This window comes from Rhinolophus sinicus, chromosome 1 (assembly GCF_057876585.1).
Source record: "Rhinolophus sinicus isolate RSI-liver-muscle chromosome 1, RSI-T2T, whole genome shotgun sequence".
NCBI lineage: Eukaryota > Metazoa > Chordata > Mammalia > Chiroptera > Rhinolophidae > Rhinolophus > Rhinolophus sinicus.
In genome coordinates, this window is record NC_142501.1 from 134,338,751 (window position 1) to 134,355,973 (window position 17,223).

General features: G+C 35.9%; 1 pseudogene; it reads right to left on the reverse strand.

The window, feature by feature from the left end:
• Positions 1 to 470: 470 nt before the first annotated feature.
• LOC109452626 (elongation factor 1-alpha 1 pseudogene) overlaps positions 471 to 17,223 on the reverse strand; it is an 82,718-nt pseudogene continuing 65,965 nt past the window's right edge.

The following is a 17,223-nucleotide window of genomic DNA, read 5'->3' on the forward strand; positions in this document are numbered from 1 at the left end:
TCTGTTCATCTTTACTATTACACTAGTATGACATCTTTGTAGCTAACTTAAGTGTGTTTGCTTTCAAATGTAAATTTTATAATTTTATGTGTGTAAATTGTTTGAAATATCTTAAAATATTTTCATATGAAAGGATTTAATTTAAAACCAAAAATACTCTCTGGGAAAGATAGGAAAGTATTATAACCGTTTTAAAGACAAAGAGTCTAAGGATTACAGAATTCAAGATGTGATCCTTAAATTTTAGATTTACACTCTAAAATGGCAAAAGAGCTATCTTCAGGGATAGAGGAATATTTTTTTAATGTTATATAACTACACTTTGTTTCCCCAGTCAGTAAGGGGGAGAATGCGTCTAATATTTTTTTTTTTTTTCTCCCTAAATTTTGTCTTAATGGGTCTCAAAATTCTGTGAGAGATTTTGGTCAAGTTGTTTCCATTAAAAAGTACTGATTTTAAAAACTAATAACTTACAAACCGCCATACAGAAAACCTAACTGATCCACAAAACGTCCTGCTTTCCTTCTGAAGGTTTTACGACGCATTGTAATTGTTAACCAGTCTTTCACTATTAAACTTAAATGGCCAATTGAGACAAACATTTCTGAGACACTTCTTCCACCACTGATTAAGACTGGGGTGGCAGGTATTGGGAATAATATTTCTTTAACCTTCTGAGCTTTCTGGGCAGACTTAGTGACTTTGCCAGCTCCAACTGCCTTTTTATCCACCACTTTAATGACATCCACAGCAACTGTCTGTCTCATGTCACGAACAGCAAAACAGCCCAGAGGAGGATAATCAGACAAGCTCTCAACACCCATGGGCTTGCCAGGAACCATATTAATGATGGCAGCAGCACCTGATTTCAAAAACTCTCGGCCATCTTCCAGCTTTTTCCCAGAATGATGATCAATCTTCTCAGCTCAGCAAATTTGCAGGCAATGTGAGCTGTATAGCAATCCACCACAGGTATATTTAGCACTGATTTGTCCTGAATGGTTTAGGATAATCACCTGAGCTATAAAGACAGCTGCTTCCATTGATGGGTCATTTTTGCTGTCACCAGCCATATTGCCATGACAAATATTTTTGACAGACACATTCTTGACTATGAAGCCCACATGGTCCCTGCTTTACTCAAAGTTTCATGCGGCCTTTCAACAGACTTGACTTCAGTTGTAACATTAACTGGAGCAACGGTGATCACCATGCTAGGTTGGAGAACACCAGTCTCCACTCAGCTTACAGGGACAATGGTATAGCCCCAATTTTGTAGACATCCTGGAAGGCAGATGCAGTGGCTAGTCAGTTAAACGAGTTGGTGGCAGGATGCAATCCAAAGCTTCAAGTAGTATGGTTCCAATGCATTGCCATCTTACGGGTGACTTTCCATCCCTTGAACCAAGGCATATTAGCATCTGGCTCCTACATGTTGTCACCATTCCAACCAGAAATTTGTATAAATGCTACTGTGTCAGGGTGGTAACCAATTTTCTTAATGTAAATGCTAATTTCCTTAATGATTTCTTCATAGCTCTTCTGGCGGTAGGGTGGAATCTATTTTGTTAACACCAACAGTTAGTTGTTTCACACCCAGTGTGTAAGCCAGAGGGCTTGCTCATGGGTCTGCCCAGTTTTGGAGAGATCTGCTTCAAATTCACCAACCCCAGCAGCAACAATCAGGACAGCACAGTCAGCATGTGCCTATAATAGTGTTTTTGATAAAGTCTGTGTTCTGGGGCATCAGTGATGGTCACACAGTATTTGTTGGTCTCGAATTTCCGCAGGGAGAGATCAGTAGTGATCCCACACTTGCGTTCAGCTTTCAGTTTGTCTTAGACCCAGGCATGCTTGAAGGAGCCTTTTCCCATCTCAGCAACCTCCTCCTCAAAACTTATGATGGTTCTTTTGTTGATCCCACCACATTTGTAGATCAGGTGGTCAGCTGTGGTTAGACTTACCCAAATCTATGTGTCCAATGGCAACGATGTTGATATGAGTCTTTTTCTTCCCCATTTTGGCATAGATTCAGCAGTGATTTTCACAACACCTGTATTCTGGCGGCAAACCCATTGTGAAAAAGCAATATTTATTTTCTATTGAATGCCATACTAAGCTCTTTTACGTCATTTCATTTTTTCCTTCCATAAATTTGTGAGTTGATCATTAGCCTTATTTTTAATAGCAGTATGTGTTGATGCCCTATGAAGTTATTTAGCATGCCTACAGTTATACACACAATATCTGCCAGAGCCTGGATCTTAACATAACTTTTTGGACTTCAAAGTAGTTAGATGACAGAAATCTAGGTGTAAGGAACAGATAATAAGAGGGCAAATGAAACAGGCAGAGCAGTCTAGAATGGCCAGACAAAACACATTTCAGAAATGATTCCAATACAGGTTTTTAACATATTAGTTTATACTTGGGCATCCACAGTCACTCCACCCACCTTCCTTTTAATACAGTTGAGCTCTAGTCACATTTTCCTTGGCTGGAAAATACAGAGTCTTCTAAGTGGAAACCTTGTCTTCTCCTTTGAATCCATAGTGGCTGTGTCTGCTGGAAGTTCATTCTGCACCACAATAGCATTGAGTTAAAATTGTCTTTTGAAAAGTCTGTTGTTTACTTAAGCACCTAAATGAACTAGAGACAGCTTATAATAGAAAGCTGACTATTCCTTTTTTTATATAGCGTTCGTAAAAGCGTTCTTTAAAGGTGAGAGATTTTGTTGATTTAAAAAATAATTTGCATATATTAGGAGGATTAAATGTCATATAGAAGAGTGTCTCACACACTTCCAGCCGAAATAGCACCACTATTCAGAAACATTTTTCATTTGGGTAAAAACAAAAATTGTTCAGATTTCAGTCAATGTGTCTACAATTTTGTTAAACTTAAAATAATGATTCTATGATAATCGTGTTCATTCTCTTCTAGAGATAATGCAGGAAAATAACATTTTGTAAAGATATAATAGGGATTTTAATGTAAAAAACAATACATTGGTTTTGTTTTGCATTTTCTGGTCAACTTATTGGTGTAACAAATGAAGAAAACTCTTCACATTGAAGAACATTATATTTTAAATTGGAGTGATTCCTGTAGAGCTTATGGAATGCAAACTAAATATTGACTGAGTGATGCTTGGATTATTAAAAAAAACAAAGGAAGAATCAAAACAGTAATCGCTGAAGTAGAGATGTATCTTTTTAAAAGATTTTTATTAAAAAATATTTCTAACATATGACATTATATCAGTTTCAGGTGTAGACCATAGTTGTTCAACATTTATATAGCTAAATAAGTTATCACCGTAAGTCCATGTGGAACATTTTCCAGAATAGAACATATGTTAGGCCATAAAAGAAGCCTCAATAAATTAAAGAAGATTGAAATTATATCAAGCATATTTTCTGACCACAATGGCATGAAACTAAAAATAAATTGTTCAAGACACTGCTTACTTTCTTCAAACATACTCTCACAGTGGGGTGCCTGTTAGCTCAGTTGGTTAGAGTGTGGTGCTAATAACACCAAGGTTCCCGGTTCAATCCCCGCATGGGCTACTGTGAGCTGCACCCTCCTTAAAAAAAAAAAAAGAAGAAAAGAAAGAAAAGAAAACGATCCCACGATCCCTCTTTTCTTTTACATCTGTAATTAGACTCAAGTCCCAGCAGGCCCCCAAGGTAAGGTACAATGTACAACCCATGAGGAGGTATGTTATGTCCCAAAATGACTACTTCAGTTTTTTAATTTATACAGACAAATCCAGGAACATGTTTGGGAATAAATACAAAGGGGGTGAAATTATAGTGGAGGGAGCATAAAGTTGGACCAGGCTGGATTTGTTGACATGGGCTCACTCAGCATTCAGTATTTACTGTTGCAGTTCAGGAAGTTAGGGCTCTAACAGTTTATTCATTTGTTTGGCTGAAAGTTGTACCAAAAGGTACCAACAATATGCAGAGCTGAGGCAAGTTTCTCCAGAAGGCTGTATATTCTCTGAATCAGCATCCAATGTATGGTGCAGTTTCTCTGATAGCCAGGATTCACAGGTTCAGGAATCAATGAGTAGAAATGGGAATGAACCATTCACTATCACCCGTAGTGACCCATTAGCAAAATTTAACATCCTGTTCCCATGACTTTATGCTCTGCTGGCCTAGACATATAACTTCTAGGGAAGAATGCTTCCATAAGAGACACAACAATGATTCCACTGAACTGAAAGTTAAGACTGCCACTGACCACTTTGGTCTCCTCATGCTTCTGAATCTATAGGCAAAGAAGGAAGATACTGTGTTGGCTGGGATGATTGGTTCTGACTATGAAGGGGAAATTGGACTACCCCAATATATAACAAAAATTATTGTTAAATTTATATGATAGTATTTAAGTTATTGGAGATTAAGAAGAAGAGTAAACATCACTCAAGGACTTTACCTCTTCTATATTCAGTTGTACATAAGATAGTTATATCATGTTAGGAAGAATTATGACCTTGCTGTCATTATTTGGAGATTAAATATGGTGAAGGAGAAATATATGAGTACTATATTGACGAGGGGTAGACTTGTGATGGTTAATTTTGTGCCAACTTGACTGACGACAGGATCCCCAGATTAATTATTTCCAGGCATGTATATGAATACATGTTTTAGATTAGATTAGGATTTGAATCAATGGAATCAGTAAATGGCCCTCACCATTCTGATTTGTTTGGCTCAATCCATTGAGAGCCTGAACTGAACAAAAGGCAGAGGAAGGAGGAATTCATCTCCATTTTTTTCTGTCTCACTGCTTAAGTTGAGACAACTCATCTTATCTTGAAAATTACACCATTGTATCCACTGCTTCTTAGGCCTTTGGACTTGGACAGAACTGTACTACTGACTTTCCTGAGTCTCCTGCTTGAAGAAGACAGGTCGTGGGACTTCTCAGCCTCCATAGTCATGTGAACCAATTCTTTATAATTGTTTCTCTTTTCTCTCTCTTTCTATCTCTCTTTCTCCCTCTGTCTTTCTCTTTCATCTATCATCTATCTATCTATCTATCTATCTATCTATCTATCTATCTATCTATCTATCTATCTAATCTATCATCTATTTCCTATCAGACCTGTTTCTCTGGAGAACCCTGGTTAACACAGGGGATGCAAACTGGCATCTGGATTCTGTCCTCAAGAAATTTGTAGTTTAATTGAGGGAAACCTGAAATTAACAGAAATAACATTTAAATAATAGCAAACTAGTATGCACCTGATAAAGTATTAACATTTCTAAGAAGTAGGAATAGTAGAGATGTTAAAATGATAATATCTTTTGCATATGTGTGAAATATGTCAGTTTAATCGTGTCACCTTTGTATTTTACTACCTTGAAGAAAGTCTTACATTTTGGTGAAGTGCTCATTCAATAACTCTTTCAGAGTACTGAAATATATTGGTTTTAAAAGCAAATGTTTCATTCTTTTAGAATGGTTTTCTTTACTATAGATTCAACAATAATTTAGAACATCACTTATGAATTAAATGCATGTATCCTTTAATGTACACAAAATTCTGTATGAAGCAATTAGGATTGTTTGTTTCTGTAAATGCTGAAAGACAATAGGGCCGTGATATGCTGGAGATGGCTCATACTGGCTCTAGAGAGCAAATTGTTCAATATTCAGGAATTTTGCCATGTGTTTGTTAAACTGTTAATAGCTTGAAATCGGCAAAAATGGGAGAGTTTACACTATGGAAATTGGAAAGTGATACAAATGAGTGTTTTATTTTCCCCCCTGTAGAGCCAGTTTAGTAGTACACTATTGAATGGATATGTCCTAGAAAAATTAGACATGTACCTGGTCCAAGTGGAAAATAGGGTTGAGTCTAAAGGAGCTGTGGGCACAAATTCATGTCAACCAGGTTAGCTTGTAGGTAGATAAACCATAACATATGTGAGCTGAAACAGCATTTCATGTGCTGCAGCAACCTCTGGAGCGTAAAAAAACAGTAATCCCAAGTGTCTATAAGCTTAAGAAAGCTTGTTATTTTCCATTTGTTTGCATATTTCTTCTATTTTGAAGCATATCTTATCCTTTAATGTTTTGCCTCCAAACCCCTATCCTCAGAGATGCGTACACACACACACACACACACACACACACACACACACACTTGTATGCATACATCCTGAGGCATACATTCTTTTTAAATATTGCATCCCAATTCAGGACACATCTTTGGACTTCATTAGGTATTAACCATACCCTGCCCATATTTGAGTAGAAAAGGTTTATTTAATGGGAACTGAAACTGACGAGGACCACAAGGCAATGCTCTCCCTCCTTGTCTGGTTGTTCATGTTCCTTACAGAAATGTAAACAGTAGTGCAGAAGGAAGATGGGTGAGGATATGTGGTTGAGCAAATCATTGAACAGATAAGAAATGACATCCATTTTGTTCTCTTTTCCAATCTCATATACACATATATATACCTTGTACTATCAGGCCTCATGCCCTAGGGTCAGAGAAATGAGTTTTATAACAATAATTACCCTATAAAATTATAAAAATGTTGAGTTCAACATTTACAGAGCCACTGAAGCCTCTCTAAGAAGTCCACTGAGAAGCAATGCTTGACATCTGATGCCCTGGCGAATTTCACCATTGTGATCACTGTGCCCAGCTATGAAGGGTGCTGTTTTCTGCTATTTATCATCATAATTTAATACCACATAAGCTAAGATAAAGTAAGATAAAGTAACAATGGAATTAAAGCAATATATATCTCATGATGGAATTTCAAGTGCTGCTATGAACTGGAGAGGAAACATTTGTTGACTTCAGGGTATTTTCTCTTACCATAAAACTACACAGATAGATGGGTGGTCATAGAATCCTACTATATCCCATCTATGTAAATAAAAGTAAATGACTTAGGTGCTGGGCAAGGTCAAATAATTACTGATAAGTAATAAATTATTTTGGAGAAAATCAAAAGATGATAACTTTGGAAGGATAAACTATTCACATACACCAGGATGATTCCTGAAGCACCTCATGCCAAGAAAAGTAATTACTTACTACTTAAAATCGTGTATTAAATTATTCACAAATCATCCAAGAAAAGATCATTCCACTGGGAGTTTCTGATACCAAAGAAACAAAGATGTTTCACTGAGTATTCCTCAGTACACACGTCAATATTGACTTCTCTGGTTTAGTACGGTTCTTTTTTTTTTTTTCTTTTACCACCAATACCATAAATCTTGGCAATATATGCCCTCTGCTTATAAATGAGTTTGTTTCTGAAAGTTCATTTATAAAATCAGATGTTTTGAACTTTTCATCAATTTTGATAGAAACAACGTTAAGTGGTAGTGAGGGCCTCAGCTTGACTCATTAAAAAATAACTATCCAAAAATTGTCCAAAGGAAAGTGCAAAATAATAGCACTTTGAGGACACTATTACCATCCACATGCATGTTCTTGATGTCTGTCTTGTTTCCCCAAAAATCAGACCTAGCCGGACAATCAGCTCTAATGCGTTTTTGGAGCAAAAATTAATGTAAGATCGGGTCTTATTTTACTATAAGATCAGGTCTTATGTAATATGTAAGACCGGGTATAATATAATAATGTAATGTAATGTAATGTAAATTAATATCATATCATATCATATCATATCATATCATATCATATCATATCATATCATATCATATCATATCATACCGGGTCTTATTTTAATGTTTGCTCCAAAAGACGCATTAGAGCTGATTGTCAGGCTAGGTCTTCTTTTCGGGGAAACACGGTATATGTGATTCCTTGGGAACCCAGTGAGTTTTGTTCCTCTTATGATGCTGAGAAAACTTTACTGAGAAAAATGACCTCCTTAGAGTTGCAAACATTGATGACTTGACACCATCCAGTAGTAGATCTGTCTTTGTAGGCAGAGAAGTATCTTCATGCCATAGTTTTCGGTTAAAAGTGAAATACACAGAACTTCTCATCGCCTTTATCCTAGACTACCATTAAAAATACGAACTACAGGAATATACCTCTCCTATATTCTTACTCTGACTTGGCCATATTGTTCTTCCCAAACTCATTTTTCCTTTGCTTACTTTCAGATCAAGACTTTCACCTGCATACCCTCCCCATTGCAATAAAATTGCTCTATACTCTTTTTATTACATCCTCTCTTTCCAAGTCTTGGCAGAAACCTGGTTAATCCAAAGGAATATGTTATTTCCTGCAAACTTCTCAAGTATAAGTTATTTATTATCCTATTTTCCAAACAATAGCAGACCAAGAATAAGACACAGGGCTGTCACTTTCCTTGCTTATATGTGCTGCTGCTCAATTATTTGCTAGCAAGCTTGGAAAGAATACCAAAAAAAAAAAAAAAAAAAAAAAAAAAAAAAAAACAAGAACAAATGCAACAATATAGTTTTGTGGGTTTTTTTTTTTTTTTTTTTTTTTTTTTTTTTTTTTTTTCTGTTTGGCATAACAGAGTCTTTTTCTTGCCATCTCCTTACTTTTTGGTCTTTCCCCTTTTTATGCATCAATTGTTTTGGCCCCCAGTGCCAGGATGTCCTCTCCAGGCCTGTTATATTTTTCAGGCCAATTTTTATCCAACTTTCCAGTCTATAACTGTTGAAGTCCTTCATGTGAATGATCTTCACTACCACTCATTGTAACAACTCATTCTCTTTGGATTTTAGTACAATCTGGAATATTTCCACCACTGATTTCTTATAATTTCACACTCACTATGGTTAGCTTCTCACAGCTCGTTTACTTTCTTATTCCCAAGACTCTATTATTCAGTTGCTCCAAAACCTTCTGTAAAACATAAAACAGAAAAATTGAATACAGTTCCCAGACAGCTACATTTTATCCTAAACTGTCAGACTAATTTTGCCCTTGCTTTCGGTTAACCCAGCTCCCAGAGTACCTTACATTTTCACCTTCTCCCCGTTGATCTGATATCTTAAATTTGTATGTATAATATCTCTTGCAAAATATAAACCTGGATAATCTAACATTGTCCTTTCCAGTCCTTACCCAAGGCTGTTAAGTGCTACTCAAGAAAAAGCAAGTAATCGTGAAGGCTGAAGAACCTCACTTGGATCTTGGCAAGCTCCTTCTTGCATTTCTAAATTTCAGCTGAAATGAATCCCTTTTTCTGTCTATAATTCATGTCCTTCTTCTAGAGTAGCTATTGACTACTACTTCACTGAGAAAATTGAAACCACTGAGTAAGAATTTTCTTAATTAACTGTCTTGGTATCTACAAATAGGGCTGACTTAATTATGAGGAATGGTGCCCAGAACCCCACAACACTTTCAGGAACCTATGAAATGTTTTAATTTATTTTGAAATCAGAAGGGAAAAAAAGAGAATTTTTTGGTTGAAGAACATGCTTTAATGTATGATATTAGTATATTCACCTTTATATCCAATATAATTTTTAACATCTTTTATGGAGTCCGTGAGGACAAAATGTCTAGGGCCAGTCACAGTGCAACCCTGCCTGCAAAGTTGTTCCCATTTGCACCTTTTAAGGTGGCAGCCCCCTGTCTCAGTAGAACTGGTGATCAGACTCTTGACCACATCTTAAACTGGCACTTGTGCCCTGGACCTGTCATGCATTACTCCTTTGAAGACCTTGTTCCATCAGTGATTCCTTCCAGAGACCTGAGAGTCCAGTTCTCCTCTTTTAGTGGCACATAGTCCTCAGTATATACAATAGTTATGTTCTATCAAGTTATGACAAATACTGAATTAGTGAGTAGTAAACCATAGCTCTTGGGAAACATAGAGTTAGGTTCCTGTGAGCCTCTGTCCGTAACATTATGTCGACTGATCAGTACATAATCATGTTTTACGTGTGTTTCTCTTTAAAGACACATAATGTAATATACATTGTTGATTTATTGACATTAAAATAATGGCCGACAGCACCATAACAGGACAGCAGAAAGCTTATCTAATATGCACATTTTCTCTGTAAGACAATCACAGCCTTAGGAACAAAAGCCAGCACTTTCAGCACTTCACTCAGGAGCCATTTTAAATGCTGAAAATCACCAATGAAAAGCATAAAAACAGTGACACTACATAGACCAATGAAAGGACACTTGTTTACAGTATGAGAGCTGAAGCAAGAAGACAGAGTGTCACCTTGTTGGAATTCAGCTGAGAGCATAAACATTAGGAGAGTCAAGTTTTCTCCTGCATATACACACAAATTACCATGAAAACACAGTGAGTATTGGCTTTGGGGTTACAAATACATTTTTCAAGTAGGTGGATTAATGAATATGGAACCTGTGATTAATGAGAATTGATTATATAGGTGTTATAGACTAAATTGTGTTCCTCCAAAATTCCTATGTTGAAAGTCTAAAGCCCAGCACCTTAAGATGTTGCTGTATTCAGAGATAGGCCCTTTAGAGAGATAATTAAGTTAAAATGAGGTTGTTAAGGTGTGCTGTAATCCAGTGTGACTTGTGTCCTTTTTAGGAAAAGGAGATTACGACACAGAGAGAGAGACACTGGGAATGTATGCACACAGAGAAAAGGCCATGTGAGGACATAGTAAGGTGGCCATCTGCTAGCCAAGAAGAGAAGCATTAGGAGAAACTAAACCTGCCAACACCTTGACCTTGGATTTCTAGCCTCCAGAACTCTGAGAAAATAAATATCTATTGTTTAAGCCACCCAGTCTATGGTATTTTGTTATAGCAAACGAATACAATAGGCTCAAGTAGCTGCTAGTTTTTACATTTCCAAGGCCAACGAACAGTCTTATGTGTTTATTTTATTTGGCTTCTTGGCTTCTCAGTGGTATTTGACACACTGGACAAGCTATTTTCTCCTTAAAATTCTCTCCTTTGCTGGCTGTCACTTTCATCTAGTTTTCCCTGTACAACTTCAACTATTTCCTTGTACTTTATCTTTTTGGGAGCCTCCTCACTCATGGAGCTCATAAAATTGCTGTCACCTATGGACTTCAGTTCATTTCTCTGCTCTTTAATTCTATATAGTGAAACGCCTTACCATGGTTTATAAGCTCTACAAAATCTGCTACCTCGCTGACTTGACCTTGAAACACTTTCTGTTTGATAATTATTGTCAAACCACACAGGCAAGTCTGTCCTTGAAATTGACCGTTATCCTTTGGGGACGACTTTCTGCATACACTGCCTCACTGCATGGAGCAGTCACCCCAGGATGGTACATGGCTGACTCTTTCAAGGGGTTCTGAGTACCCCTCCTTTTAACCAGACCCATATTACATTTTACTTGTTTCAATACATTAAAAAGTATTCATGTTTGTTCTATTTATCTGTTTACTTACTTTTCTATTTACCTTTCTTTCTCCTGTAGAATATTAGGTCCTTAAAAGAAGAGGATTGAAAAAATGGGATTACAAAGCACAAATTGCAAAATCTCTTTGAGGGTTTTAGTAAAAAAAAAAAAAAAAAAAGAAAAGTACTAATTGGTAGTTACAAAATAGCCACAGGGATGTAAAATACAGTAAGGAGAATATAGTCAATAATACAAAAAAATTATGTATAGTGTCAGGTGTGTACTAAACTTATTAAAGGGATCACTTTATAAATTATGTAAATATTTAACCACTACACTATACACCTGAAACTAATATAAAATAATATTGAATGTCAAATATAATTTAAAAAAATAGTCACGGGGGTATAAAGTACAGCATAGTGAATATAGTCAATAACATTGTAATAACTATGTACAGTGTCAGATGGGGTTATCACTTTGTAAGGTATATAAATGTCTAATCACTATGTTGTTTTGTACATCTGAAACTAAGAAAGAAAGACAGAAAGAGAGAGAGAGAGAGGGAGAGAGAGAGAGAGAGAGAGAAAGAAAAGAAAGAATGGAGCTTTGGTTTTCAAATTGAGAAGCTCTATCCTATATGTATTTTCTTTGAACATCAATAAGTTCAAAGCTGGAATATTTTACATTATTATTATAAATGCATCTAATGAAATAATGTCACAAAATACATTTTGAAATACTAACTAGAAGTAAAAGCACATGAAATTATACATGTATTTATTTATTTATTCATTCAATGAAGACTTAGTGAATCATTATTTTCTAGTCACTGTTGTAGGTATTGGGAATACAGTGAATCACCTTATTTCTGTGAAGTGTGACAAGACTGTCTCCTCGAATAAACTTTAGTCAGGCTCCTCTAGCCTTATTCTAGAGTACGCCTCAACCTGGGGCTTCCACCTTCATCCTTGTAGAGTCCAGTTATAGCAAAGATCCTGCTAAGTTAGTTTAGAGAAAATCCTCCCATTGATGAGATCTAATCAACCTTGATATCCGATCAAATCCCTGACTTCCCACCCTTCCAACCCCACCCCCAACATCCCCAAGCAAATATATGATCACTGTGGTCTGAATCAGCAAGAATCCTGTTAGGTCAGTTTAACAAGAATTTCCCCTGCCCTTGACGTCCTCTCTCAATAATTGTCTGGAAAACTGATGCCGCCACCCCACCCCCATCACTTGCTCCTTGGCTATAAATCCCCGCTTGTTCCTATTGGATTTGGAGATGAACTCAATCTCTTTCCCCTACTTTGATAATCTTAACACCTATTTCAATAGTCCTGAATAAAGTCTGCTTTACTGTTTTAACAAGTGTTAGAATAATATTTTCTTTAACATTCGATAAAGTTATACTTCAAAAAACAGGTATATATCTATCTCATTTTAAAAATAATGTATTTTTAGTGTTTCAGTGAATGGATAGTATGTGCTTTCTAACACTGCACATGCAGTTATACTGAAATTAGGCTTCTTTGAAAATCTACATCAGAAAACTTTAGACTGAAAGAAACCAACACATTTCACTTGGCTCTCCTCTTTATGTCTTTGTTCAACTGTATTTTTATGATTCTAGAATCACTGACATGAAAAGTAATTGTCATGTGCATTTTGCGGTACCATGTACACTACAAAATGGCAGATTAAAATCACTTGATATTTTCGAAATAAAGTTGTGAAATATTTGCTAAAAAATAGTGCCTAACAGCAGATGAAATAATTAAATAAAAACTATTGGTATATTCTTTCATCTTCTGATAGGCTAATGTGGATAATTAGTCAGAAATGAGCTATTTCCCCTAAAAATTGGGATGTTTTGTCCATCTACACATAAAACGGAGGGGTTTCATTAATCTTAAAATTACTGTCCCTTAACACACATACATGAATTATGTACAAATTGTTAATTTAAAAACAATATGTGAAGGTATCGTCTTTCTATCACCTTTATTCCTTCATCTTAAAATGTTACATATATGCAAAACAATATTTTCTCTTTCATACAGAATACTTATACTGATATCCTGGTATTCGCAGTTGAATACACAGTTCTGAAAATCTTAGAACACTTTTGAAATGCTGGTGGTGCTTTAGTCATTAAAGATTTAATAAAAAACAATTGAGTCCTGGTAGATAAAAGGCTCTGCAGAACATCTTAATAAATATTGTGTATAACTCCTTTTATGTTATTAGTTGTAAAATCTCCCCAAATATTATCAGCGATTAAATGTTTTAAAAAACTTTAAAGTGCTCTGAGTTTACCAGTTGAAGCAAAAATCAAGATACAGATTTGCAGGTTTTATATCTGTGTAGACATCATTTTTCATAAGCACTATTGACTCTACATATTGAGTAATTTTAATTCACTGGAAAAAAATCAGTAAAGATCTCTCTCTGTCTCTCTGTCTGTCTCTCTCTCTCTCTCTCTCTCTCTCTCTCTCTCTCTCTCTCTCTCTCTCTGTCTCTCTCTCTCTCTCTCTGTTCAGTTACAGCATTTTTCCAGAACATGTGCCATAGAACAACTTTCAGGATGCTAAAACCCTCATGTTTATTTTTCAAATATGTAACAATTGTATAATGCCTCCTGAAAGATTTCTTCCTAGTGAGGCTGTTGTAACTTAACCTTAAAAACACCCAAATTATAGTTTCAGTGCTTTGAAATACAGAGTTCACATTGTGCACTGTGCTACAGAAAGCAGTCATTATGTCATGTAGTCTAATTCGTTTCTCTCCTGAAAAGTGTGCTGTCTACCTCCCCACTGAGCTTATGCACATTTCCGTAAAAAATACATTCCATCAGGAAACAGCTACTCTCTTGAGGCATATCATCATGTCTTCAGAACCCTGAGAGAATGAAAAGTGCAGAGAAATGTAGAGCTATTCGTTCAGTGTACATGAACAGTAGACACCTACAAATGTTTCTCAACATCAGCTCGATTGCACTTCTACTTAGGGAATTTTGTGAAACTAGGGTAGTTTAAATCCTGGCAGTGTGTGGTGACAAGGGCATTTCACTATCACAATGAAATATTAATTTTGGATGCACGTAAGTGTGATGGTTAGCCATCAACAGGCCATGTTATTATTGCAGTTCTCCTTTCATTTATTCTGGGCTTTGGTAAAGCTTGCATGTGTTGAAGTAAAAGAAAGAGATATACTGGGAAATGAATAAATTTTCAAACTTTAAAAAAAATCAATTAATATTTCTTCCCAACATCCAAGTGCCTTCAACTCAGAACATACGTAGCTAACTTTTCAAGCTTAAAGAAAAATAAAAATAATATGAGTTGTTTTGCTATTCCCTTTCCCAGATCTTGGATTTTTTTCATTGTGTGGGAGAGCTTCTGTGCTGGGAATTCTGCTTTTTATTACTTTGTATGAATTTGCTCTAGTATTTCAATTTCTCTTGTAGCTCTAATTGTGACTTTGTTTGCCATTTGCTTTAATCCCTATTTAACCCATGAGAAACACCCTAGAGAAAACCTTCTGCAAGGCATGTCCTAGAACTTAACCAACTTAATAAGATGTTTTTCTCAAGGACTGGTTTTCAAGGTTAAAGAGGTAGTCTTTCTTTTGCTTACTTACACTATTTGCAATGCTTTCGGTTTAATTAAATGACAGAATAAATTGACCACAGCGATCAGGAAGTGTTTTGATCCAGATTATTGGAATGGAAATTCTACTTTGCTTTCCCAGTAAGTTAGAAGCCAGAATCTTTCACCATTAGATCTGACAACAGGAATTTATTCCATATCCCCTGATATAGCTTGTAAGGAGCAACAGGCCAGGGTGTATGCGACCAGAGGTTATAACACTCTGATTTATTATGCTGTAGTCATGAATCTGCCCCATTCGAGACAAGCTCCATCCATCCATTTAGCTGTCATTCCGACTATGAATGTAATGCTATTATGGTGAGGGCCAAGTCCATTGCTCATGCCAGATGTTGTTAGGAATTCAATCCATCCTATGTATGAACACTGACTCCTTCAAACAAGATGTTGAGTGAATTACATATTGAGTGGTGAGTTTCTTGACATTTAATTATCCAGCTCAAAGAAACATACTTCCCTAATTGTTCCTGAGGTTACTGCCTAGCACATAAGTAAAAAGGATTTTGTGAAGAAATTGTATGATGTTGGCAGCTGTAAAAACATTTCAAGTTATTGTAATGCCTCTTTTTGTGGTTTTTATTTACTTTATTTTTACTATTTTGTGCTTATTCCTAATTCTTATATGTCAGTAAAAATCGGCCATCTTTTTATCACTGTTAGATAAATTTTAGGGAGAAAATTCAATCATAACATAAAAAATGTCTATTTTCACATATTGTCTATTTGTGTTTTATATTACAATCTTTGTACATATATTAATATATTATAACATGATTGGAAAGATGGAAGAAACTTTTCTTTTTTTCAAATAACCGCAGCTAGAACTTGGCCCTACTCACTCCTGGGCCATTGCATCACATAGTAGAAATTAATTTTTCCCTCTCAAAATTATATGTAATCAGTGAAGAAAGAATTCTATGGTTATTATTCATTGCTTTTGTTTAGATGTTTCTTACTTTCAAAAAGAAAATGATGGTTACAAAGAACCACATGCTTTTATAATTTGGTCTTTCCTATCTAGTCTTTGGGGAAAGTCCAGCTTCCTTAGCTAACGGTATGAATTCCTCTGGCCCAGGGGTGTCCAAACTTTTTTCAACGGTTTTCACCAAGGGCCATATGTGGTAAAATACACAAACAGCTGGGCCACTCACGCAAGGTGAAGTACGTATTGCCTCACCTGGTTTATTTAAGTAAACTAAATATATTTTTGGAATTTGCTGTGGGCCAATTAACAATGGATCGTGGGCCGCAGTTGGCCCACGAGCTGCAATTTGGACACCCCTCTAGTCTGTCCCTAGATTTTCCTCTTCAGTCCTACTGACAACTGCACAGTGCATCACCTCATGTGCCAGCTTCTCAGCATTCTATGCCAATCTCTTCCCATCCCTGGGACCCACATGTCTTGACTGATGCTGACTCTTCCAGTCTGAATGACCTGCTCTCCTGTCTTCTCCCACTGATATCCTAACATCTCACTTCTGAACTCTTCCCCAAGGCTTTTCTTTTCTTTTTCTGTTATTGACATATAACATTGTATTAGTTTCAGATGTACAACATAATGACTTAATATATGTATATGAGTGAAATGACCACCACAGTAAGTTAACATCCATCATCACACATTTACAATTTTTTTTGTATGATGAGAATTGTTAATATTTCCATTTTCAGCATCTTCAAATATATAACACAGTATTACCAAATGCCATCATCATGTTGTATACTACATTCCCAGGACTTATTTATCTTATAACTGGAGCTTACAACTTTTGATCACCTTCACCCACTTTGCCCCCACCCCACCATACCCTGCCTCTTGCAACTACCAACCTGTTCTCTGTATCTATGAGTTTTATTTTTTTTTAGTTCTACAAATTAGTGAGATCATACAGTGTTTGTCTTACTTTACCGATTTATTTCACTTAACATAATGCCCTAAAATTACATTCATGAGGTCACAAATGGCAAGATTTTCTTCTTTTTCATGGCTGAATATTCCATGGTGTGTATATATATACATTGTATATGTGTATATATAATTGTTATTATTATATATACCACATTTTTTATCCATTTATCCATGAGTGGACACTTAGATTGTTTCCATGTCTTGGCTATTTTAAATAATATTGCAGTGAACATGGGGATGCGTGTATCTTGTCAAGAAAGTGACTTTTATTTCCTTTAGATAAATACCTAGAGTGGAATTGTTACATCATATGGAATTCCTTTTATAA